The sequence below is a fragment of the Orcinus orca genome, chromosome 19, assembly GCF_937001465.1.
Source record: "Orcinus orca chromosome 19, mOrcOrc1.1, whole genome shotgun sequence".
NCBI classification, from domain to species: Eukaryota; Metazoa; Chordata; class Mammalia; order Artiodactyla; family Delphinidae; genus Orcinus; species Orcinus orca.
In genome coordinates this window covers 17,138,167-17,162,524 of record NC_064577.1, presented here as the reverse complement: position 1 = coordinate 17,162,524, position 24,358 = coordinate 17,138,167, and the positions used below count along the sequence as shown (strand labels likewise).

General features: G+C 47.9%; 1 protein-coding gene across 1 annotated transcript in view; it reads right to left on the bottom strand.

Annotated features, from left to right (window-relative positions):
* The window catches only part of LOC101290366 (heparan sulfate glucosamine 3-O-sulfotransferase 3B1), a 37,833-nt gene that overhangs the window by 12,129 nt on the left and 1,346 nt on the right, over positions 1 to 24,358 (bottom strand). The window lies entirely within an intron of this gene.

The following is a 24,358-nucleotide window of genomic DNA, read 5'->3' as shown; positions in this document are numbered from 1 at the left end:
AGAAAGCCCGTGCGCAGCAACGAAGACCCAACGCAGCCAAAATAAATAAATAAAATTATTTAAAAAATAAAATAAAGACACCCATCAAAGTGCCCTCTCTCCTACTCTTTTGGGGATTCTCAGCTTGTGAAGTACGGAAGCTTTCCAGAGCCAGTTTTCAGGAGGAGAAAGTCGCATCCATTCATTATCACAGGTCACCATTTTTTAAATAAAAACTCAGTGCATCTGTAACAGATTACTATATAAAGTCCAACTTGCTCGTGTGTTTCATGTCCAAAGATAGGACAGATGGAAAGTCTTGGCGGCTGAAGCTCTGCTCAAGTGTTCTGTATTACTTGAGCACGTCTCATCAAGATTGTTCAAATTCTATGAGAACTTCCTGATAGACGGTGAGTCTTAAAATTTCCAGCGATGCTTCTGTGCTTGAGACAAAGCGTTCCTTCCCCCTGACTCCACAACTCGCACAAGGGAACAAAACTGTAAGCGCCAGGGAGATCAAATAACCAAATGGGTAGTGAGAGGGCTGCTAAGAATTACAAGCAAGATTAGCCTTTTACCCTGCATTAGCCCCAGTGAAAAACTAACCCTGTAACTATTTTTAAGCCCTAATGACGATTTCTAAGAACAAAATGTTTGGTTGACTCTTATGGCCCGTCATGTTTTGTTTTGTATTTATATGGACGGTGAATTGTAAAGATTTTTATCTTCAAAAGAAATACAAGAACAAAACCCGGCAAAACACCCAGCATAGGAAGCACTGGAAAATAATCTGCTGGATGAACACATAAACGAATGAATGAAAGGAAGTGAACTAGCAGTGCTTAAAGCCAATGACTAGAGGTCACAATGCAAATATGTAAAGAGAACTGGGGGCAATCTGGGATCATAAATTACCATGTGGGCCAGGTTTGAAAATGGTGAGCATCTCAGGATCCCAATGCTCAAAGGAGTTAATGCTAGAGCGACATTTATGTATCATCCTACCCATTATATTATGTGACACATTTACATTACGAGGCCGAACACATAAAGAAGGTCTTGACCTTGAGTGCTGAGCTACAGCAAAGAACAAGTTCCTTATTTGACCTGTGGAACAGAAGCCAGCCATGAGCGCCTCTTACTTTCGAACTTTAGATGCACCACCTCTTGGGGCCGGTAATAAACCACTTTCTCTCAAAATGATAAGTGGTCGCTTTAACAACAGTAAGAAAAAAGAAATGACTCTAATGAGCTGATGTCTATTCACTGTCATTTTCTTATTATTTTGCTTAAATTATTAAAATTCATTTGCATTCATCAAATGATGGTGGGGTGAGATACCCCACATGTCTCTCTCCTGGGTCTCAAAAAGAAAACGGACCAGGAATGTGGACATAGTCTCTCTCACGGATGGTTAAGGAATCAGTGAAATGGCACGTAGCTATCATTCACGGGGATGATTCTTGCCCTCCAGGGGCTTACTGTGTATTTAGAGAGAAATTCCACATCCAGGAAGTCTGCCAATACATATTGCATTGAAATGTGGAAAAGAAGCGCCCAGACATCGTGTCCTTTGGGACATCTAAAGCTTCCTTGAGCTGGTCCCAAGGGCGGGTGGAAGTGAAGATATCAAGAACAGAAGATACCCGAGTGTAAGAACATAAGACAGTGATTGAAACATTGGGCTTGGACTGAAGTTTGTTTGTTTGTTTGTGGAATGGTGAGAAAAAAGGCAAGAAAGATTGGAAAGCAGGCTGGAGTGGTCCCCTTTCCCCTCTGCTCTCATGATGTTCAACATGACATTCAAGCTCCCTGCCCAGGTGTCTCCCTGCTTTTCCCTAAGGACATGCTATGTCCCCTACCTTCCTTTTTCACCCTTCATCCCAGCCATGGGCAAGCAGAGCCCTCCTCCTTCTAGTACATTCCTATGGCACTCATTCCTTCCCCAGGCTGGGCTAGCAATTCTGCTCCCCTCTTAGGACCACCACCCTCCCTGCAAACACACATATGCGTGCGCGCGCGCACACGCACAAATGTTAGCATAACCTTTCTCTAGCTGCTATTATAGACTTCGAGGGGGTTGAGGACTGGGCTCTGCCTTATTTGCACTGTGGCCAAAATACATGGCTCTTAGATGAATGAAGGGTAAATGAATAAACGAACAAACGCCAGACAGAATTTGGATTTGATCTCAGAGGCAATGAGAAGCCACATCAAACGTGGGAGGTGAGCGGCTTCAAGACGTATCAGGAGTGGGGGAGACTGTGCTTCCCAGCAGCATATTTTAAACAGATCTGGGCTTTTAGCTGGTGATAAATTCCATGAGGCTACTGAGGACTGATACAAGAAGATGTAAAGACATTTGGAATAGGCAGAAAAGATTACTGGATATCTCCAGTGGAAAACTGTGCCATGTGTTATCTGGAGCTAGCCTTTTTACTGCCTTTGAGATATTCTGCAACTCTGTAAATTATAGGCAACAACATAGCAAAAGGCAATGTAAGTCTGGACCATTGGCATGCAAATAAGTGCTTTCTGGTGGAACTTCTGTGGGTTTCCTTTTCCACCTCCCACTACATGGAAAAAGCCAGTTTCCACCTATTTGTAATTCATCTCAATGCTCCTTTATGTCAAGGAAACTTAAGTTCTTTTGACTTCTCCTTTGGACCAATGGTAACATCTGTCTGGTTCTCATTAATATTGGGTCGGCCAAAAAGTTCATTCCGTTTTTTCTGTAACATCGTATGGAAAAACCCGAACCAACTTTTTGGCCAACCCAATAATAAGTAAAATAAAATCCTTAACGTGCTCATTAAAGAAATATAAACCTTAACATTATAACTGGATGAGAGTCCTGATTTTACCTTTTGCTTTTAGAAAATTACCCTTTACCAAAAAGGCTGGATTAGCCATGTGCTTTTTACGAGTGCTATCCAAAAGAAGATGTGGTACATAATAGACAATGGACTCGGCCATAAAAAAAGTCATTTGCAGCAACATGGATGGACCTAGAGATTATCATACTAAGTGAAGTAAGGCAGAAAGAAAGACAAATACCATAGGATATCACTAATCTGTGGACTCTGAAATATGACACAAATGAACTTATCTACGAAACAGAAACAGACTCACAGACATAGAGAACAGATTTGTGGTTGCCAAGGGGGGGATGGAGTGGGAGGTTGGGATCAGCAGATGCAAACTACTATATATAGAATGGATAAATAACAAGGTCCTACTGTAGAGCACAGGGACCTATATTCCATATCCTGTGATAAACCATAGTAGAAAAGAATATGAAAAAGAATGTATAGATATGTACAACTGAGTCACTTTGCTATACCGCAGAAATTAACAGAACATTGTACATTAACTATACTTCAGTAAAATAAATTAAAAAAAAATAAGAGTGCTATCCACGCCAGTGGCTGTTACCCCACAGCATCCTCTTTATATAACCCCGTCCCCAACTTAGTACCAAGAACAGCCATACTTTCTTTTGAGCAAACAGCTTGTTTGAGTGATTCGTGTAACTGAGGCGTGTCTGCCTGTGAAGGCTGCCGTGGAGCTGAGGGTCATGTCCACTGTCATTTGAGAGACATTTCTCAGGCCAGTTCCTGGCTCCATTTTATGGCCCCGCTATCGATTCTCCCGTCTTACTCTCACATTTTATGTGTTTGTGGCCCTTTCGGTATCATTCACAAGCCACCTGGAGTATGTGTTCAAGAAGGGCAGATACACAATAAATGCAGTTCCTCAGATCTGAGTGGGAAAGCGGTGTTGGGGTGAAAACAACAGAACGGCTGATTCGAAGACACGCAGACGGAAGGAAAAAAGAAAAGTTGGTAACAGGTTTGAGACGAGGAAAGACCTTCAGTTTTTAAGCAAGATGTACGGAGGGCGGAGTCCTTCTGCGTTCTGAGTTCACCCACAGAAACTGTAGCTTCCCACACAGTGTTCAGGGTGAGACTCAGAACACAAGGTCGGTGTTCATCCCAGAAACGTTATAAACAAATGAGGGTTTAGGTTTTTGTGTCCGTATGTAAAAAGCAGAAATGGAGAGCAGGTGAGCATCACCCCAGTTTCTAAGCTAGAAAAGGTTTTCTGGGTCCAGGCAGGTCAGCCTGGGGTGGGGTAGCTTTCCTGGGAGGCCAGCCGGAGGCCGGGGGCCGCGAACAATGGCCACCTCTCCCTGAGATGCTCAGCGCTGTTCTCCATTCACCCACAAAACCAAATAAAGACCTTTAAGCTGCTACTTTCCCAAATGAATTCACTTCCAAATCCCGGGCTGGGAACACGCAGCACTAAGCCCGTGAGCAAACACCCACTAAAGGAGAGAACAAGAGACACTCTCTCAGCTGCCCATTAGCACGTTTGGGAAATTAATCAACCCCCCCAACCCCTTCAAAGACATTGTTTCCCTGGGCTGGCTGAGTGCACATCGATTAACTTCTCACGTGGAAGCAGGTAGGACGACCAGCTAACAAAAAGAGGCGTGGAATCAACTCACTGTATAAAGGTGCCCAGAGCTGATGCCCCAACCATCTTCTTTTATTCTTTTCCTTTTTTTTTAAAATGGAAGTATAGTTGATTTATAATATTATATAAGTTATAGGTGTACAACATAGTGATTCAGTATTTTCATAGATTATACTCCACTTAAAGTTATTATAAAATATTGGCTAGGGCTTCCCTGGTGGCGCAGTGGTTGAGAGTCCGCCTGCCGATGCAGGGGACACGGGTTCGTGCCCCGGTCCGGGAAGATCCCACATGCCGCGGAGGGGCTGGGCCCGTGAGCCATGGCCGCTGAGCCTGCGCGTCCGGAGCCTGTGCTCCGCAACGGGAGAGGCCACGACAGCGAGGGGCCCGCGTACCGCAAAAAAAAAAAAAAAAATATTGGCTAGATTTCCTGTGTTGTACAGTGTATCCTTGTAGATTATTTTATACATAGTAGCTTGTACCTCTTCATCCCCTTCTCCATAGTAGCTTGCCCCTCCCCCCCCCACTGGGAACCACTAGTTTGCTCTCTGTGTCTGCTTCTGTTTTGTTATACTCACTAGTTTGTTCTATTTTTTAGACTCCACATATAAGTGATACCATAAGTATCCGTCTTTCTCTCTCTGACTTATTTCACTCAGCATAACGCCCTCTGGTCCATCCATGTTGCCGCAAATGGCGGGATTTCCTTCTTCTTCGTGGCTGAGTAATATTCCACTGCATATATACTGCATCTCCTTAAGCTGTCCCCATGAATCTGGAATTCCAAGAGATTTCTTTACGAGACGAACAGTGTCTGTCCAAGGAAGGACCCCCTTTCCCAGGGCCCTGCTTCCTCTGAAAAGAGAGGGTTTTCCTCTTACTCAGAACAGAAATGGGGCTTGTTAATGATCATGTCAGAATGTTACCCTCACTGACAGGCTGCAAGTCCCAGAGCTGCGTCCTCAGAGCAGGGCACTTCCACTTTTAGGGGTTACAGAGAATTTGGGAAAAGAGCTGGGTGCTGGAGTGCACGTGTGTGACACGCATATGAGCCTCAGTACCCAGGTTCAGGGGGATTACAGACCCGTGGGGGCCATCCACGGGCCCAGGTGGAGAGCCCCGAGAAGGCTCGTCAGCAAGGCGCCAGCCACCAGCCAGCTGCTCGACCATCAGAAGCCCAGACGAGGTGGTGTGTTAGGCAGTCAGCGTACTCAGCACAGTGGACACGTGTTCTCCATCCACCTGTGAGGTCAGCATCACAGTTAGGACCCCCAAGCTTCGCTCACCCCCCAAAGCTTTGCCTGAACTACCTTCAAATGGGATACGCCTCTGTGTTTTAGTGACATCGATATGATGAGCTGGCATGACAGTGGTCTGCACGTGGTCCTGTAAAGCCACAAAGACACGGCCCACTGTGACGCTCAACAGGGAAGCCAGTCTGCCTCCAGGCAAGAGTGACTAGGCCTCCTTGTGATCAGAAGATGCGTCTCTCTCTCCCTTGGCCGTTATGAGGTCAACTCTAAGACCCGCGCGCGGCACCTCATCCACCAGAAAGGACTGGGCGCCCAGGCTCTCCGTGGGGCATCTGCTCCACTTTAGAGCCAGGAGAGTGAGGCTGAGGGCGGTTAGATGGAGTTGCCCCAAGTATCCAGCCACGACAAAGCAAGGACTCGGGCTTCAGAAGGTTCAACTCCCAACGTCACGTTCATCCCGGCTCTCAGCAGTTCTAAGAACCTCCAGGATTAAAATGCTCAAATACAGCAACCATGTCCCCAGACCCATCTGACCCATCTATTATCCTACCCCCTTTCTAAAGAGGCGTCCATCTCCCCTCTTTTTCAGACAAAAAAAAAAAAAAATAGGGGCTTCCCTGGTGGCGCAGTGGTTGAGAGTCCGCCTGCCGATGCGGGGGACACGGGCTCGTGTTCCGGTCCGGGAAGATCCCACATGCCGCGGAGCGGCTGGGCCCGTGAGCCATGGCCGCTGAGCCTGCGCGTCCGGAGCCTGTGCTCCGCAACGGGAGAGGCCGCAACAGTGAGAGGCCCGCGTACCGAATAAATAAATAAATAAATAAATAAATAAATAAATAAATGGGGAATTATAAGGGTAAAAATTATAATGGAATAAACATAAATATATATATAAACATATATATATGGAGAGAGAGAATTTAGAAAGTGAAAGCTAAATGTCTCACTGGTTCCCTGCACTTCTGCCCTTTAGCCTTTATTTTAGGAGTTCATTTTTCACCCAACCCAACCGAAACAAATGATATGTGGGATCTTCCCAGACCGGGGCACAAACCCGCGTCCCCCGCATCGGCAGGCGCACTCCCAACCACTGCGTCACCAGGGAAGCCCTAGCCCTGATTTTTTTCAACAGTATCTGTCTCGTAAAGAAATCTCTCGAAACTCCAGTGTCCTGCAGGAGAAAAAGCACTCGCCCTCCAATCCTATAGGACCAACATCACAGACCAGGGCGGCTCTGTACGGCTCGCCCAAAAGGCTTTGTTACCACCCTGCTGAGGCCATGGAAAGAATCAAAATTTCTCACAAGGTGTTTTCAGGTATCTCGGACAGAGGAGCTGACCCGAGGCTATACCCGCTCTGCCCTCCTTCTTCCCTTTCAACAAACCAGGTGTGTAGAAGGCAAAGCGAGCTGGTTCTAAACGTCCAGAGGGCAGAAGTCATGACTCAATCCATCGTTAGAAGCAGTGAGACACAAAAGCTGTGCCAGGCAGAACAATCCACTCCAACCAAGAAAAACAGGCTGATAAGTCTTGGGAAGCCACCGAGCAGAGCCCCCAAGAATCAACACGATAGGCTGCCTCCTGTTCTAGCCCATTAACTATTTGAGATTACCATCATGCGGGGAGTCGCCCGTCAGCTGGAAATTAAATTAGCCTGGCTGTAAACCAGTAACGTCAAGTGGAAAATATCTGATGCGCGATCCTGGGGAAAAACTCCACCACCAAACCCCACCCCGTCACGCAGCATCCTTCCATCCTCCAAGCTGGGCCCTTCTGTGCAGTGGCTCTTCTGAACCGGTAAGAAGCACAACGCAGCCCACGGGGTGAGACTTTCCTGGTTCTGGCTTTCAGAGAAAAGCACAGTCCACTGGGGTCACTCCTAGTAAAACAGCCAGAGAGGTGGCCTCACGAGACAAAATGGTAAGAAATGTGGCATTCAGAAAGAGACAGAGTAAGAAATGTTCAGATTAGAAAGAAAGAAAGGGGGGGGGGTGAAGAGAGGGAATGGTAAGAAATGTGGCATTCGGAAAGAGACAGAGTGAGAAATGTTCAGATTAGAAAGAAAGGAGGGGGAGGGTGAAGAGAGGGAATGGTAAGAAATGTGGCATTCAGAAAGAGACAGTAAGAAATGTTCAGATTAGAAAGAAAGGAGGGGGAGGGTGAAGAGAGGGAATGGTAAGAAATGTGGCATTCAGAAAGAGACAGAGTGAGAAATGTTCAGATTAGAAAGAAAGGAAGGGGGAGGGTGAAGAGAGGGAATGGGGGCAGGGGATAAACACTCATGTGCACCCGGCATCCCTGCGGATGGTCTGTGCAGAGGCATACGTTGCAGTGAGGAGGCAGCAGGCCCTACCCGCACCTTCAGAACAGGTGTGTGCTTGCAAAACCACCTTGTAATTACCAGGCTTGCCAGTTGGCTGTGGCAGCCAAGCCCCGAGCAGCTTCTAAGGTTGTCGGAACCCAGCATCCAAGGGGCTGTTGCTGCGCAGGTCCTCGAGCTGAGAAGTGGAATTTCTAATTACACGGCATTGGGCTCTACCCTGATGACGGGCTCCATCCAGGCAAGCAGAAAGCACCCAGCTTAGAGGATGTGGGTCCCTGAGCACATCCCAAGAGGATCCCAGCCTTTGCCTGTTTTTCTGGGGGGTGGGGCATATTCTCTGATCACCAGCAAAAGCAATTCCTATTTCACACTAGTCAGTGGCACTTCGTAAATACCGCTTCCAAGTTGAAATGCTTGAGAGAGAGAGAGGAAAGACGCATAATGAACCATACTAGTTACCCTTTGAAGTCATGATGTTAAAGGCTCACTCACCAAAGCCCTCAGTCCCCCTGACGCTGTCCCACTTGCCTTCCTTTCTCCCCTGCTGGTCCTTCCCTGCGTCCACGACACTTTTTCACATAAACCTCCTCAGCTTTTCACATGTGTTCCTTCTACCAAGAAGACTCCCCCTTCCTCACATGGTCTGTACACGAACTTCTATTCATCCGTCAAAACCTTGTTCTGCGTTACCTCTTCTCTGAAACCTTTCCAGGAAAGATCCTTCCCCACTTCGACAGATTTAATCGCTCCTTCCTCTGCAATATTTCTTTGCCTTGAGCATCCTTCTCTTTTTGCCTGTATCACGCACCGCACGACTTTATTTAGCCATCTCAACCCCCGACTTCACTCACGAGCTCTGTAGTCAATATCCATGGTGTAGGCCAGGCCCTGTCCCCGCCCTCATTTACGGAACCCCCAACTGGCACCCCTTTACACTAAGAACACACTAAGAACACAGACAGCTTCTTCTCTGCCCCTAACCTGCCCTCTTTCTTTGATCTCTGATCACAGTGACTTCTCACAGGGACGTGATCCCATCCCCGGGCCCCCCAGATGCCCTTTCTCTTCCTTCCGGTCTCTACCCAACATCACCTCTTTAAAAAGCCCTAAAATAGCCCTTTTCTCCCATCACCCTCTCTCCCACAACTCTCCATCCCCTCTGTCTGTTTTATTTCTCTTTGTGGTTCTGATCACTGCAGGAGAACTTCTATTTTTATTAGTTTGTTTGTGTATCAGTCTCCTGCCCATCTCCCTAGTAGAATGTAAGTGTCAGGAGGGCAGGATCAGTGTTCATAAAATAGGCACTCAATAATAATCGTGAAATGAATAAATCTCTGCATCCCCAGAGCCTGGCACAGAGTAGCTGCTCAATTAATTGACAAAATCAATATGTAACTATAAGAAGCAAAACTGACATCATTGGCCATTGTAATCCAGGGACACCACGAGCTGAGTGAAATCAACTGGATTCGTCCCCAATTCTCTGTCCCCACTGCTGGTTTCCAATGGACACAATCCCCAGGGGTGTCCATAATGTCTGTTTCCCCCAGGTTATCCTCTTGATAGACTCCACTGAGTAGAGAAAAGACAAAGGATTTTACTATGAAGACAAAACAGCACTAAATCTAAATTAGAATGTAACTGGCAAGCAACCAGCAGCTGGAAAATTCTCTACGGAGGTCACGTGCAGTAAAAATAAGTGGGACTGACTAACCCAAGCACACCGCTGAACCTGAATGGTGCAGTCACGTGGGGAGCATCTTTACCTGCAGCCCAGAACGCCGGGTCCACTAGTGCTGGGTCCACAGCTCCAGCTCCTGGGACCCGTCCCCCAACACAGCTGGGGCCTGAGCAACCACAGAGGACACACGCCCATAGGTGCCATGCCCTTGCACTTCCCATCCCCCCCAACCAACATCTCCCAAAGACACCATCTGGGGTAAGATGAGGTGGCTTTGATCAGAGGCCTTCAAGTGAATGCAAGCTGAAGGCTCGAAGAAGCTGGTACACATTTCTCCCTGGCAAATGCTCCTTTAACAGAACACAAAAAACCACGAGCCTGTTCCGTGCTTCTGTTTCCAGCTGGGGCTGGAAGAAGACAACCCTAAAAATGTGAGTGACAGAACATTCCACCAGAGGGGACAGATGGGGAGAGACAGGGCCAGTGCACAGGGCCCACCCCCGCTCACACTGGCAGCCCCCTAACCAGGAGCCCTTAGTCGGGCTCTCCTGAGCTCACCCCTCGGCCTCTCGGATCTGTTTCTTCTAAACAGAAGCAGCCCCTGGATCCAAGGGAGATGCAGCTCTAAGCCGGGACTGATCAGTAAGTGCCACCTCTTCTATAAGCTAACATGGGAGGCTCCCAAGCTTAACTGAGTTCCTCCGCGGTGAGTGACGGGACTAAAACTAAACCGCTCTGGGGATGCTGGCAACCAGGAACCCAGTGTGCTTCTCTCAACCTGCCCAGGATTCTCAGACAGCAGCCAGGGTCAGCCCCAGGCAGTGGGGGCCACGTGGCATCTCTCTCTCCTGGCTTCCTATGCTCGCTCAGAAGTCCCCCCCCACCACCCAGAGGAATGACAGGGCTCTCCCCGACCCCCAGCAGAACTAGGGACCCGAGGAGGAGGTGGGCGGCCCTGCCTGCAGGCTGTGGCCATTTGGTCCTTACCAGCCCAGTTGGGACCTGGGAAGAAGGGCCCTCTTTCCCCCAGAGCCCTGTGGGACAGTCATTCAAGTCACCCAGAGAGGCAACAGGGAAGAGGGGTGTGTGGGTTCTGTCACGAGTGAGGAGGCGTGGCCTGTCCCTTCTCCTGAGCACCATGGGGACACATGCTTGTCCTGGAATTCCAAGAGCCTCATAGAAACCATCCAGTGGGGCTGGGTGTTGATCACCCCAGAAAACCATCTATACATTTTCTTGCTTTCTCTGCCTTGGAAAGACTGAAGCATTTCCTTTTCCTCAAAAATACATTCATATGATTCAAATGCATAATTCATGTCACGTCTGAATTTCTTCAGTATGGGAGGCTCTGCTGCCCCAAAAACCTTCCAGTGAGCTGAAGACCCATCCTCAACATAACATTCCACCTCCGAGCTGGCCTCCTGGGCCCTCTCCCCATCCCCCCGCATGTCCCCATCACTTGGCCAGGCCTTGCTCTGGGCCTTTCCCACAAAGCTGCTCTGCCCTGAATCCTTTTATCAGCTTTCTGGGACAATCAGCCAGCCAACTCCTATCCATATGTCAAAGCCCAGCTCAACAGTGACCTCTCCTCTGCTCCCATGGTATTTCTCACTTTGTTCTATATTATCTCTCACTATGGCCCCTTGAGGAAGATCGTGAGCTCTCTGTGGCGTCTGATAACGGGTTAACGTCTGATTCTCCCAAGTGCTTTCATACTGCTTGGCCCATCCTAGTTGTTCCAGACTGTCTGGTGGATGAAATTAAATCATGGAGGAAGGAACGGTAGACTCCACGGTATCCCATTAGGACCGCCATCTAGAAGCTCTGGTCACGACTTGGCGAGAAGGCTGCGTCGTTACTGCCTGATGTTCACAGGCCCCGTAGGAAGAGAAGGTGGGTATTAAGTGTCCTGGTAAAAGCTACGTAACTTTATAGGAGAGGAAGTGTGATAAGAATGAAAAACTAGTCGAGAGGACACCATCCAGGACCCCCCTCTGGTGTGAAACTGTCCACCTCCAGATCGTGGGAAACACCTTAGCCAGACACACCCCTAGACCCAGAAGCGAGGTGAGAGGGACGCACAAACAGGAGTTCGGATTTCGCCAAATACGAGGAAGGGTCCTTGCTAAGTGTGTCAGGAGATAACAAGATCGCTCGAGCAAGCAGAGTGCGTGGAGGGGAAATCCAGATCCTCCTGTAACTTAAGTTTTGTACAAACAGGTAAACTAATCCCCCATCTCTCTCTGTAAAAGGTTCCACTCATCTCCTTTCCCAGTGACACCTTATCTGAAAGTTTCCTTCGTTTCCGGTGCTGTAAAACTAAAGAACACTTTTAAGTGTCCCCCCTTGGCCCCGACACAAAGAGGGGGAAATGCATGTTTAAAAAAAGAAAAAAGCGATTGGCTTTGTTCGCAGCTCAAGGCTGCCAGTGTTTCTTCGTGGCCCTGCTGTTACTTCTCAGGATCCCGTGCAGGGCGAGCAGTCAGCCTGGTGTGATGATAACACGCGTGCGGACCACAGGGGCGACCCTGGACCAGGCAGGGTGCAAAACAGCTTTGCCCCTTTATCCGGCATCATCAGACATCCTGCTCCGTATAAACAGCACAGTGACGAGCGCTTACTTTTGAAAAGAGACATAATAATCTTCTTGGAAAGCTGAACCAGCAATTAGCCTGCTGGAAACCCAGCTAAAGAAGCTTGTAGCAAGACCCAGCTTGAAATTCTCACCCATCATCCCAGGAGCAAAGGGGGTGCAGACACAATACATTTGAGATGATGTCCCAGTGGCACAAGTATGGAATCTAACTCCCAATAAGAAGGGGTGGCTGGGACTTCCCTGGTGGTCCAGTGGTTAAGACTCTGCGCTTCCACTGCAGGGGATGAGGATTCAATCCCTAGTCCGGGAACTAAGATTCCACGTGCCGAGCGGCCAAAAAAAAAAGAAGGGGCAGCCTGTTCCAAGGGGTAAAGGTGGACAGACAGAGCCCAGGGTCAGGGGTCAAACTCTTGAACTGCAAGTGACCTGGGAGACCTGTTCTGATAACGTGCCGCACACCGGCATTCGACAAACACCCCTCCTCAGGTTATCAGTTGGCACTGAATGAAAAGAGGATTCTGTACTCGGGGGAAACGCTAGGTTCAACATAATTAAACAGATTTGGGGGTTTTTCTTTGGTTACAGTACTTATCAGGGCCTTTACTGTGCTAACATGGAACCATTTTTTCTACATCACCTATTAACCTTTCAGAACTTTCTTTCACTGAAGAAACTTGAGGCAGTGCTTCTCAAAGTGTGATCTGTGGACCACCTGCCAAGGGTCCTCAAGGAGATAAAGATAAGGCCGGAGAGTACATGTTTAAAGCTATTATAAGTCCTTTGACGTGGCTACGAAATCCAAGGCCCTGATCAAGGAACTCACTGGGCAGGGGATAGATCAGTATGGGTGCTGACACCAAAGAGATAAAGTGACTTGCTCGAGGTCACAGAGTGTCCGTAGCAAGGAGCTGACCCTAAGGGTTGCCGACAAGAGGCCACAAGGAAGGAGAGTCTGTTAAAGAACTAAAAAAAAATTTAAATGGGAGAAGCATCCATTAAAAATCATTGATGATGGTGATTCTGATTCTAACCGGCACCCAGCCAACAGACCTCCGCGCATCCTCTCCCAGGATCCCTACAGAGGTGTAAAACGAAAACTAAGTAGATAAAAGGCTAATGCCAGCATCGGATGAGAATGTCCACGAGGAAATTCAAGCCTGAAACAGCACATACCTGAAGGAAGGGGGGACAGGTTGTAGCTCCCCACTGTCTGGCATTGAGCTGGACCAGGCAGGTGACAAATGAGCGAAGCAGGCCAAGTGTGAGACAATAAGGAACAGTGGAAACTGTGTCCAAGGAAGAGAAGATGCCTCCGGTCACAGACACAGCTGTTCTCCAGCTCCAGCCAGCTGCTGCCATGAGAAAGGCGGGCCTAGAACTGTCAGATCCCTGATCAAAAAAAGAAAATCGGGGTGGTGGGTGGGTGGCAGGGAGGAGGGATAGTTAGGGAGTTTGGGATTCACAGGTACACCCTGCTATATTTAAAATCCAAGGACCTACTATAGAGCACAGGGAACTCTGTTCAATACTCTGTAATAACTTAAATGGGAAAAGAATTTTTAAAAAGAATAGATACACGTATATAACTGAATCACTTTGCCGTATGCCTGAAACTAACACAACATTGTTAATCAACTATACTCCAATACAAAACACAAATTAAGAAAAACCCAGAAAATCTGATTTGTATGTGAAATCTGTCAATATTGGCAATAAATTTGCATGCTTTTAACACCCTAAAAATATTCAGTCAAGGATTTCATTTATATTAAGTCCAACAACAGGCAAACCAATCCGTGGTGGTAAAAGGTAGGACAGTGGTTATCCTTGGGACAGAGACGGTATTTGGAAGGGATCTTAGGCGTGGCTCTGGGGACTCTGGAACGCCTGTTACATGGGGATGCAGGCTGTGAAACTTCATCAGGGTGCACACTTCTGATTGGTACACTTTTTTATAGGCATGTGAATAAAATTTTACTAAAAAAATATATATAGGCCAGATAAATAGGTAAAATAATATGATGTCTGTATTTTCTTCAAATAATATAGAAAAGACAGAATACAGCACTTCCTGGAAATGATGGAGGGAAGTCTTGGGCAAAGTAGAAATTAAGGCCACACGGACAGGTGATTGAACCAGTGGAAGTCCTACAGATGCTGCGATTTCTCTGGAGTTTCCCCCTGTGTGTGGAGAGACATGTTAACCGATGCCTGAAGTTAGAGGACATCATTCATAAGGACCAGAGCACACAGGGCTCCTGGCATGGGTCAGGGCTGGTGACCAGCAGGGCTGGCGAGCTATAAGGTCCGAGTTCTGGGCGAGGGTAGGAACTCAGTGGGCCAGGGCTGCTCTGGGATAAGACCTTCTCCTGCAAGCTGCTGTGGACACTACCAAAGTGGGTGTCTGCACAGCGGGGGGAGAGGATGTTTAGGGTGTCAGATGACACAGCAGACGAAGAGACCATACGAAGTGAGTGGAGAGGGTTTCGGTATCATCTTGAGAACTAAGAATCTGAGTGCCCTGCTCATGGCGGGGCGGCTTCCAGGGACAGGTGAGAGGAGAGATGGGCTGGCAGACGAGGAGATGGAGGGAGCTGAGGTCAGAAAAGGGGCATCAAATATACAGATCTCATCGCGGGAGGAAGGGCTCCAGGCATGATGCCAGAGCCCCGGGTCGGTGCAGGGGTGACGGGCATGAAAACTACCAGCCTCAAGGCAGACATCCTTGCAACAGAGACGGGGCAGAGACTGAGTGTAAGTTGGGACAGAAAAAGAGAGAAAAAAATATAATCTTGGGGATATTTTATATGGAAAAGTCTGTGGTTGAGGGGAGGAAAGAAACAACAAAAGACATGGCTTAAACTGGTCCGGAAGGAACATCTTGTCACATTTCAGCCACGGAGAGAAGCTCCATGTCGTAGAGTTTGAAGGGCCCTCAGGGAGGCACTGGGTTCAGGACGCTAAGTCACCTACAGATACAGCTGTATGACCTTGGCCATCTCTGTGAGGTCCCCTTTCCTCCTCTGCAGAATGTGGAAAATCACACAGGAAGTATCACTGCTAAGATGAAATGTACGCTGGCCACTGGCCTGCACACAACAGGCCTCAATCGCTAAGGCGGAGCTATCTTTTTTCCTATTACATCACCTAGTAACTGACATTCCCTCTCCTTCCTTCTTCTCCTTAGCTCTCTCTGGAAGGTTCCCGGAAAATAAAATACAAAATCACATTTCTTAATTTTGACTATTGTATGTTTTATCACACGTACTCTCATCTCCTTAAAATGGTTTTTAGATGTAATAGTGGTTCAGGAGGACTAATGGTTATTTTTAGCCAATGCCGAGCTTGCTTTGAGACCTCTTTGAAGTCTGTATAGTTCACCGACTAACGGGGCACCTCAAGGACAAGTTCACATCTCTTGAACCTCCTTGGGACCTCAAGTGCTGCCCGGGAGAGCCCTTGCTAAAAGTAAATGCTCAAACAGGGCATTTTTAGGGCAATGATACTTTCTGTATGACACTATAATGATGGATACGTGTCATTATATATTCGTCAAAAGCCATAAAATGTGTAACATCAAGCGTGAACCCTGATGTAAACTATGGATTTTGGACGACAGTGATGAGCAGTGTAGGTTCATCAATGGTAACAAATGTGTGGCTCTGGGGCTTTAGGTTGAGAGCAGGGAAGCTGTGTCTGTGAGAAGCAGGACGTATATGGGAACTCTGTCTTTTCAATTTTGCTGTGAATCTAAAAGTGCTCTAAAAAAATAAACTATATATTTTTAAAAGCTAAGTGCTCAACAAATCCTTGCTGGAATAGGTTAAAAAAAAAAAAAGGTCAACACGACTTATAAGAATGACTTCGACTACAGAAAGAGACTTCAAATGGTCACCTTTCCCTTCCTCCATCAAGTATTTCAAATCAATGACAAAGTGATGAGACCTCTCTACCTTGCTCTCCTACCCTCTACCACACACATTTGGGCATCTATCTGTAAAAGCTCTTCGGTGGGACAGGATGTTTATTTCTTTGTGTATCTGTGTTAACTGGCAGCACCAACATATACTGTCTGGAGGCTGGAACAGTCAGATGGAGGGCATCAAGGACCCAAGGACCAGCACACGTGAGAGGAATGGTTGGGCTGAGCCAGGACGGGTTTCCAGCCAGAGGGGAGGATGGGGAGGGAGACGCCTTCCCGCTGGGGGGTGGGGCAGGCACCGGGAGTGATCTGGAGGTTACTGTTCTCTAATTGTTGGCTGGGTGTGTCTTCTCCTCCAGGGAGACTATTTTAATGAACATGTGGACCAAATCCTGCATTTCTTCAACATCTCCTGCAGCAATAAGCAATATCTTAAGTGAGCTTCCTGCCCTTTTAAGACAGGTCATCTCCTGCACCTCCGAAAAAACTTCCGGAGGACAAGGCTGCCTCATCCAAATACACAGCAGAATTCTCAACGCCACCCTGTAAAGCCCACCCCGAGAAGAGGCATTTTCGAGCTGGGATTCTGCCTGGACAGCACTAGGGGAGGGTCAGCTGGTCAGTGCCCCCTCCCCCAAGCTGGGGGAGCAAAAAGGCGGCTTCCAGGTTGCCCGGGGAGCCATGCGTTACCACTCTGGGTAGGGGCAGAGGGAACGAGGGCGGGCGCCCCGGGAGTGCGTGTCTTCGAGGACCCTAGGGGAGCAGCGGGGGTGGGCTGCGGAGGGACGGGCCCCTGGTCTCAGTCGAGCGGAGATTCAGGAATCGGAAGGCGGCTGAGAATTATTTGCTTTTCCTTTCCCTCCTCTCCGATCCGTCGGACTCTTTCCCACTTTTTCTCTTCATCCCGTCACTTAACGGGTCACATTATGGGAACTAACTTATTTTTGGTTATCTATTGAATTTGCTGAATCGCATTTTAAGTACCCTTTATAGAAGTGGGTGAATTGAGGATTATATATTTCTTTCCCCAAAAGAGAAAAAGGTGAGGAGGGGGGCTAAGGGGCGGAGGGGGAGAAAGAAAAGAAACGTGCCGGTTGAAAACCGACCCCACCCTCTTCCGCGCCCAAACTATGGCCCTAAAAAGACAAAGCTTCCAAGTCCGGCTCTGAAGAATTCATTCATTCAGACCCACGTCCGACGCCACGGTTGCAGGGACGGGAAAGTCTGACTCCGTCCTCACTGCTCCACCCAACAGAGGCAAATGTTCAGAGAAGAGACACAGAGATCAGCAGATAAGCCGGCCTTGGAGAGCGTTTCAGCATCCGCTCGCCTCCCGGACCGGATGCGCAGCAGCTGGGAAGCCGGGCCTGGCCCCGGCGGGGCGCGCCCCTCTGCCCGCCCCTCTGGGCGGGGCCATCATGCAGACGGGCTGCCATTGGTCTGCTGACAGCTGCTAGGGCCAATCAGCGCGGGGCCGGGACGGCCGGCATCACCCTCTGCGAGCGCGGGATGCTAGGCCCAGCTGCGCCCAACAGGTGAGGCGGGAGCGCGGGGCTCGGCTGGTCACGTGGTCGCGGCTGGCGACCCGCGGAGCGGAGGGGCAGCCAGGCCGCTGGCCCCGCCCCCGACACGAGGCGGCACCGCCATCTGCCTCCTCGGACCAGATGCGGGGGTCCCACGCGACCCAGGGGCCGTGCTGACTGGTCCCCGAGGCATGCCCGCCGCGGAGCACGTCCCGCGCCCTCGGCTGCGCGTCGCCCACCCTTACAGAGCCGGGAGTCCGCGCGGACGCCCCTCTGGCTGCCAGAGAGCAGACACGTGGCCCGTCGCGCCTGCTGGGCCATGTTGGACACTTCTGTCACCAGTGCCTCCCTCCTGCCCCCATTCATTAAATCGAGTGTGCGTGAAAAATCTGCTTCTTCTACTTCTCTTCCCACTATGTACGTGCGGTTTTTTTTCACTCTCCATTTGTTGCCCCAAGCTTCGTATTGCCCAGAACCATCTTTCAGCATTTTGTGGGTTTCTAAGTAAGTGTAACCCTGTTAAGTATTGTGGGGCAAAGATCCGGGGAAAAAACAGGGATTCTGAATCATATGCCCCCAAGTTGCTTGCTGAACGCACATGGAATCATTCACAATCTAGTCAAAGGGGTTTAAAAGTGACCCCTTGGCACAAAACAGTCTAGCTTGGGCTGAAACGCAATTTACAAAACCAGAGTCTTATTTTAACACATTTGCTATAGGTACTTAGGGGCAAAAATATTTTATGCCAAGAGTTTATCTGTTCTGTAACAAATGTATCAATTTAAAGTCACAGTGAATACGTATGTGTATACACACATATATACTTTTAAAATGCAGGTAGAAAATATGAATGCCTTGCTGGCAGTACTCTTTATACCAGCTCCCTCTCCCCAGATCTGGACTCGTAATTTTTAAAAGCAGCTCTCTTTGGGAGGCAACAAACTGCATTCCAACTTTGCTATTTTAAAATGCTTCATCCATGACAAAATGAAGCACATTTTCTTAATGCCCCAGTAACTTAGGCTATTTTTAATATTTTTCAAGTCACAGATGTATATTTAAAGGAATACTTTCAGATATAATATAAAGGAAACCAATGTCACCCTTATCTATGTACAGAGAAAATTAATCGGGGATATTATTAGCACTAGCAGTATTTTCACACAGTCTCTTGGCTGGAATGAAAAGTATTTATTATCATATTAGTAGGCTAGTAATTGCTCCTCGCATCCTAAACTTTTCCCCAAATCTAAAATCAGAAAGGAACATATGCTAATACCAGTTTTATTTGATGTTAGTTTTATTTAGGTATAGTTTGAGAGGAACAGGAGAGCTCTAACAAGGTAATCTTTTAAATATATATTTTTTTAATGTTTCATGCTCTACTCCCGAATAGTTTTCAAAGATATCAGTATCTTATTTCTTTTCAGTCATGGTAAATGTTTTCATTTGAGGTAGGTAGCATATTGTACTCATTACCCTTGAAAATATGCCACATACTTGGGGAATTCATTTTGCTGGGATTCCTGACTATCCCGACAGCCTAGCACTGAAATTTCCCTTACTGTCTGAAATCACTGACTGTTAAAAGAGAGAGGTAGCACCCTATCTGGAAACTAAGTCTATTCACAGCAAAGGAAGCACTCATTATGCTGTGCCTTTAGAGTGGACTTTTTGTGTTTCTGTCAATCAACTTAATTTCCATGTTCATAGAATTGAGAGCATAAAGTATTGAAAAACTACTGACATAGAAAGCGGTGAGCAGGCAGCCTTGGTCACGTATTTCAGTCCTGAAGCTTTAAATAAATGCCACTTCCCTGATTCATAACAATAACCGACTGGTGAATCTTTTTTTTTTTTTTTTAAATTCCTGGTGTGCTTTTAATTCTAAATAATTTTAGTGATTCAAAGGCTTATCTTATATAATCAGAAAACCTTACGTTCTACAACGTTTTCAACCAAAAGGTACATCAGCATAGATATTTGAAATGAGGTTTTTGGGACATATTGATTTTTCAAACTATCTCAAAGCTTTTCTTCAGACAAAAAATAAACACACCAAACCAGAAAAAAACAGAAGCTGTGACAGCTCACTTTAAAATGGCAAGTAATACAACTTTAGCTGGGAAAAATATCCTTTATAAATATTAGTCTATATTAAATTGTAAATTTTCAATAATCAGGCTCCATTAAAAAAACAAAATCTAGTTTAGTAGCTTAGTCAAATTGCAGTATTCTATTTTGATATATATATTTTTAAGACATGGGCTGCAACCTGATTTTTAGAGACCTGTTCAATAATAGCATATCATCTGGAAGATAAGTGTAATTTAATTCATGCACTTCAGCGTTTTATTCACCTAAAACAAATAGGTTGCTATTTAATATTGACGATTTTATTAACTCAGAGCATCTGGGAAAACACTTATGATTAGGTTAATTTATGTTATATTTTCCCCTCAACTTGTAAAAGATTAATCAACCATTTTATGGTCTAATTTAGATGCCTAATTGAAAACAGAGTCCAACACATGCTACACTGTCTTGCTAATAAATCTTGACAGCTTTGTAACATGATGGTTTGTATTTCAAATTGTTGCATATAAATGTAGATTTTTGATCTTCACCCAGCAGCCTGAAGTGAGCTGCATACTTGATTTAAACTCCTGGACTGAAAAAATGCAATTACTTCAAAAAGGATTATCCCCAATCAGATCTTATCTTAAATTTCCCTTAGGGAAGACTGAAACAGTCTTTGCCACCAAGTTTTTAGAAATAGAGTAGGAAAAGAGGGGAGAAATTAGTTTTCTCAGCATTTGTTAAATTTAAAATGTAGGGAAAGTTCTCTTTTGAGACAGAGATTTCTAAAGTCACTGGGTTTCAGATTCTAATTCTAAAGAGCTCTATCCAAGTGTTAGTTGTAATTTTTGTAATTGTCTTCTGGTTAATAAATACAAGTTTTCAGTCTTGATTTGAAGCACTGTACTTTTTTAAATGAATAAATTCATTCCAAGAGCTTTTGGAACATCTCATTTAACCCTGTATTCTCCCATGTCTCCCAGCCTTAAAAAGGACACATAGAAGAGAATAAATTTCCTCTCGGTGGGGACCCTTGCCATGTTTTCTCAGCCTTTATACTTGAGGATATTTTTGTCATTTTAATGACTCCATTGATTCTCACTGTCCTGTGCAGGCAGAGAAAGGAAACTGCCACAGTGATGTAATTATCCTCACTCTGGTTATAAACTAACTTTGGATGCCCTCACTATCCTGTTCTGGAGCTGGTCTTCTTTTAAAGTAAATGACAAAGTGAGCAACCTTCACTGAGGTCACTGGAGGTGCAATAGAAAACTCAAAACAAAAACAACAAAAAACCCAAAAAACAAAGAAACCCCAACAACTCAGTTTTGAATTCATCATTTATGACCAACATCATGTTCTGTCATTTAAGCAAGGGAGAATGGCCCAGAGTGACCTCTGGGGCAGGACTGCCTGGGTTGGTGTATCAGCTTTGCCACTTTCTAGCTGTGAGATCCTGGGCCAGTAGCTTAACCTCTCTGGGCCTGTGCTTCTTCATCTGTAAAAGTACCTACTTCACAGGATGGTAATGAGGATTAAATCTGCTAATCCTGTAAAACTTGAAACAGTGCCTGGCACATAGAGAAAACACTCAGTAAGTGTTAGCTACCAAGATGATTAAACCACACACACACACACACACACACAGCACCTTTTTTTCATGTGGCCACAGCATTAAAGTGTCAGCTTAGTTTGTACAACCAAAAATGGAAAGGAGAGTCAAGGTGGGAAAGGAGTTTCTGCCACTGTAAAGTCTAAGGAATATTTCTATATAAAAAAATAGTAATTCCACAATATTTGGCTAAAGTAAATCCCAAACTGAGGTCATTAAATTCGTGAAAATCTACCAAACTTAAGCCAAATCAAAAAGAGAAACTTATTAAAGAATGTATATACTTAATTTTAGACCATTCAGAGTTTAAATCAATGTTGAATGCCTAAATGTACCGGGTGGGTGTTTCTCCATCTTGGTATGTGTGAGGTTCTCCTGAACCTGTTTGTCGTTTCTCAGACACCATCACCCCCTGCAACAGAAGGTAAGGGCCAGTTTAAACGGAAGTCCTCATAAGCCACTCCGTGGGGTCCTCGTAAGTACCTGCTCAGTTTGGGAGGCCTGATTCAAGAGTGAGCTGGATGATGAACTGGAAAAGTAAACCCGGAAGAGTTTTCGTCCCAGACTAAAACAAACACGGGTTCCAGGGCTGATGGACCGTCTGATTTTTGCAGCGGGGGAAGGCAGCGGCAAACCGCCCACCCTCTGGCCAGTGGCGGGTCAGCTCCGCGTGGACACCACGATAGGCTCCATCCCACCGCGATCCGTCCCTTTGGGGCTGATGGCGTCTAGTTCTGCCACGTGGAAGGAACTACAATCAACTGGGGAGACTTCAAGCAAATCCGCTCAGGCCCTGGGTTACTGGTTAGGCCCGGAGCCGGGCTGTGTATCAGTCGATGAAATTTACTAATCACTCGTTCAGACATAGGCAAGATCTCATTCTCCAGCCGACGACGACGCTGACCCTCGGATTCAACCATCCGTGCCCGTAGTTGTTTAACGCCTTCAAGATGTCTCTCCTGTCTCCTATTTTCTAGCGTCGAGGACTTGCTTTAACTACTTGTTTCTGAACTGCAACTCTGGCTAATTACTATTTATACCCTTCTCCAATCTGCTGCCTGATTGCACAGATGAAGCCGAGCAGCGCACCTCTGGCGAGCAGCTGGGCTGGGCCCCGCGGACTGAACTCTGGGGGGGGGGGTGGGGGGAGGGGGGAGGAGGGCGAAGGGTGCTCCCTAGACACCGGATTTTAGGAAAAGCCTTCTGGGTCAGGCTTCTTCTCCGGTGTGTCTGTTTTTCAAGTTAAAACGGCCGCCTTCAAAATAATTAAGTCCACACATTTGCCCAGACATCCAGAATATTCTAAATTATTTTAAAAGTTGTAATTAAGCAGATGGCATTGAAAAGATTCTTTTATTCTTTTTTCCTTAAAACAAAAACAAAAAACCACTAACCCTGCGGCCACGCCCGGCGCGGCTGGAGCTGCCCGGGATCGCAGCTCTGCGGGCGAGACGCTGCGTCTGCAGTTCGCTCCTCCAGCCGCGCGCTCCGCGGGGTCACCGCCGCGGGCCCTGGGCCTCCGGGCCCAGACAGTCCGGATCATCAGGGTAGGGAGGCGGCTCGGGAGGAGGATGCACTTCCCGCTCCCCGCGGCCCGGCCAAGCCCCAGCGCCCCCCAAGCCCAGCCGCCTCGCGGCCCCGGGCGCCGGTCCCGCCCGCCCGAAGCTCCCGGGCTGCGCTCCCCGCTGCAGGCGCGCCGCCAGCCTTTCCAGGGCGACTTCGTTCTTTATTCTGCGTTGTTGAGTCGATCAGAAGGAACGTGGCAGGTGGAGGGCGGCCGCCTAAGAGACTGCGCGAATCTGCCTGTGGTGACTTCCACTGCCCAACCCAGGTGCTTCTAGAACCGCCCGACATTAAGGATTCAGTTCTTTTCCTGCCAGTTCCTCCCAGGCCGGCCCCCACTACGTCTGATCTCGGAAAATCCCCGGCTGCCTCCGGCCTCCGGTGGGTTCTACCTGGACGGGCGCTAGTTACAGCCTGACGTCCCGGCCCCCGGCAACGTCATCCGAGGAGGAGGATTGGTGGTGGCAGAAATGACAACAATACGATCGATGGCAATAGCTGGCAATTAGAGAGGCCCCCATCTGCCAGCCAGGCAGGCACTTGACCCGCGCGTCGGAGAACCGGGCCGCCCATTGCACAGGTGAGAGCAGTGAGGCCCGCGCGACAAGCCAGCTGCCAGGGCCGGGACGTGGACCCAGGCTCGGGCTCCAGAGCTCGAATTCGCAACAACCGGTGTCGAGGGCCCGGGGACAGTGGGAAGGGTGACTGTCACAGCTGGCTAAACCTCGAGACTTGGGCAACTCCTGACAATAATAAAAACATTAGGACAAAAGGGAGGGGGAGGGCGAGGCTGGGAAGAGAGCGGTTTTAATCTGCTCGGTCAGCCCCCTTTTATCCTCCAAGCTCTCCCGGTCCCCAAAGAGGGGCTGCGGGCAGGGAATGGGGTTTGGTTCGACTCTCCCCTTTTGTTTTCCGAAGTCTGCACCCTCTTGGAGGCTAACTGGGCCTGGAGGGGTGCCGGGGGCTAGAGGAAGTCACGTTTGCGGGGCTCGGAAATGGTGACCGGGGAGAAGGGGTGGGGGCCGGTGGCCTGGCCCCTGGTTGGCGACGGGATTTCCCAAGGCCCGAGTCTGGACCGCGGGCCCACCCGCGCCTCACCGGAAACTCGAGCGACCCCACAGCTCACCCCAAAGACTGCGGGAAGCCTTGAGCAGGGGTCGTGATTATGACCCCGAGGGGCCGCTGTCCCTTTGGATTATGACCCCCACAACCCGACCGTAGAACCGACTTTACAGAAGCCCCGACCTCTGGGCAACCCGCATTTCTCAATCAATGGGCCCCGAATATTCTTTGCACCCTTTAGTGTCAAGGGCCCGCGGAGACACGCCTCCCTGCCCTGGCTCTCTCAGCAC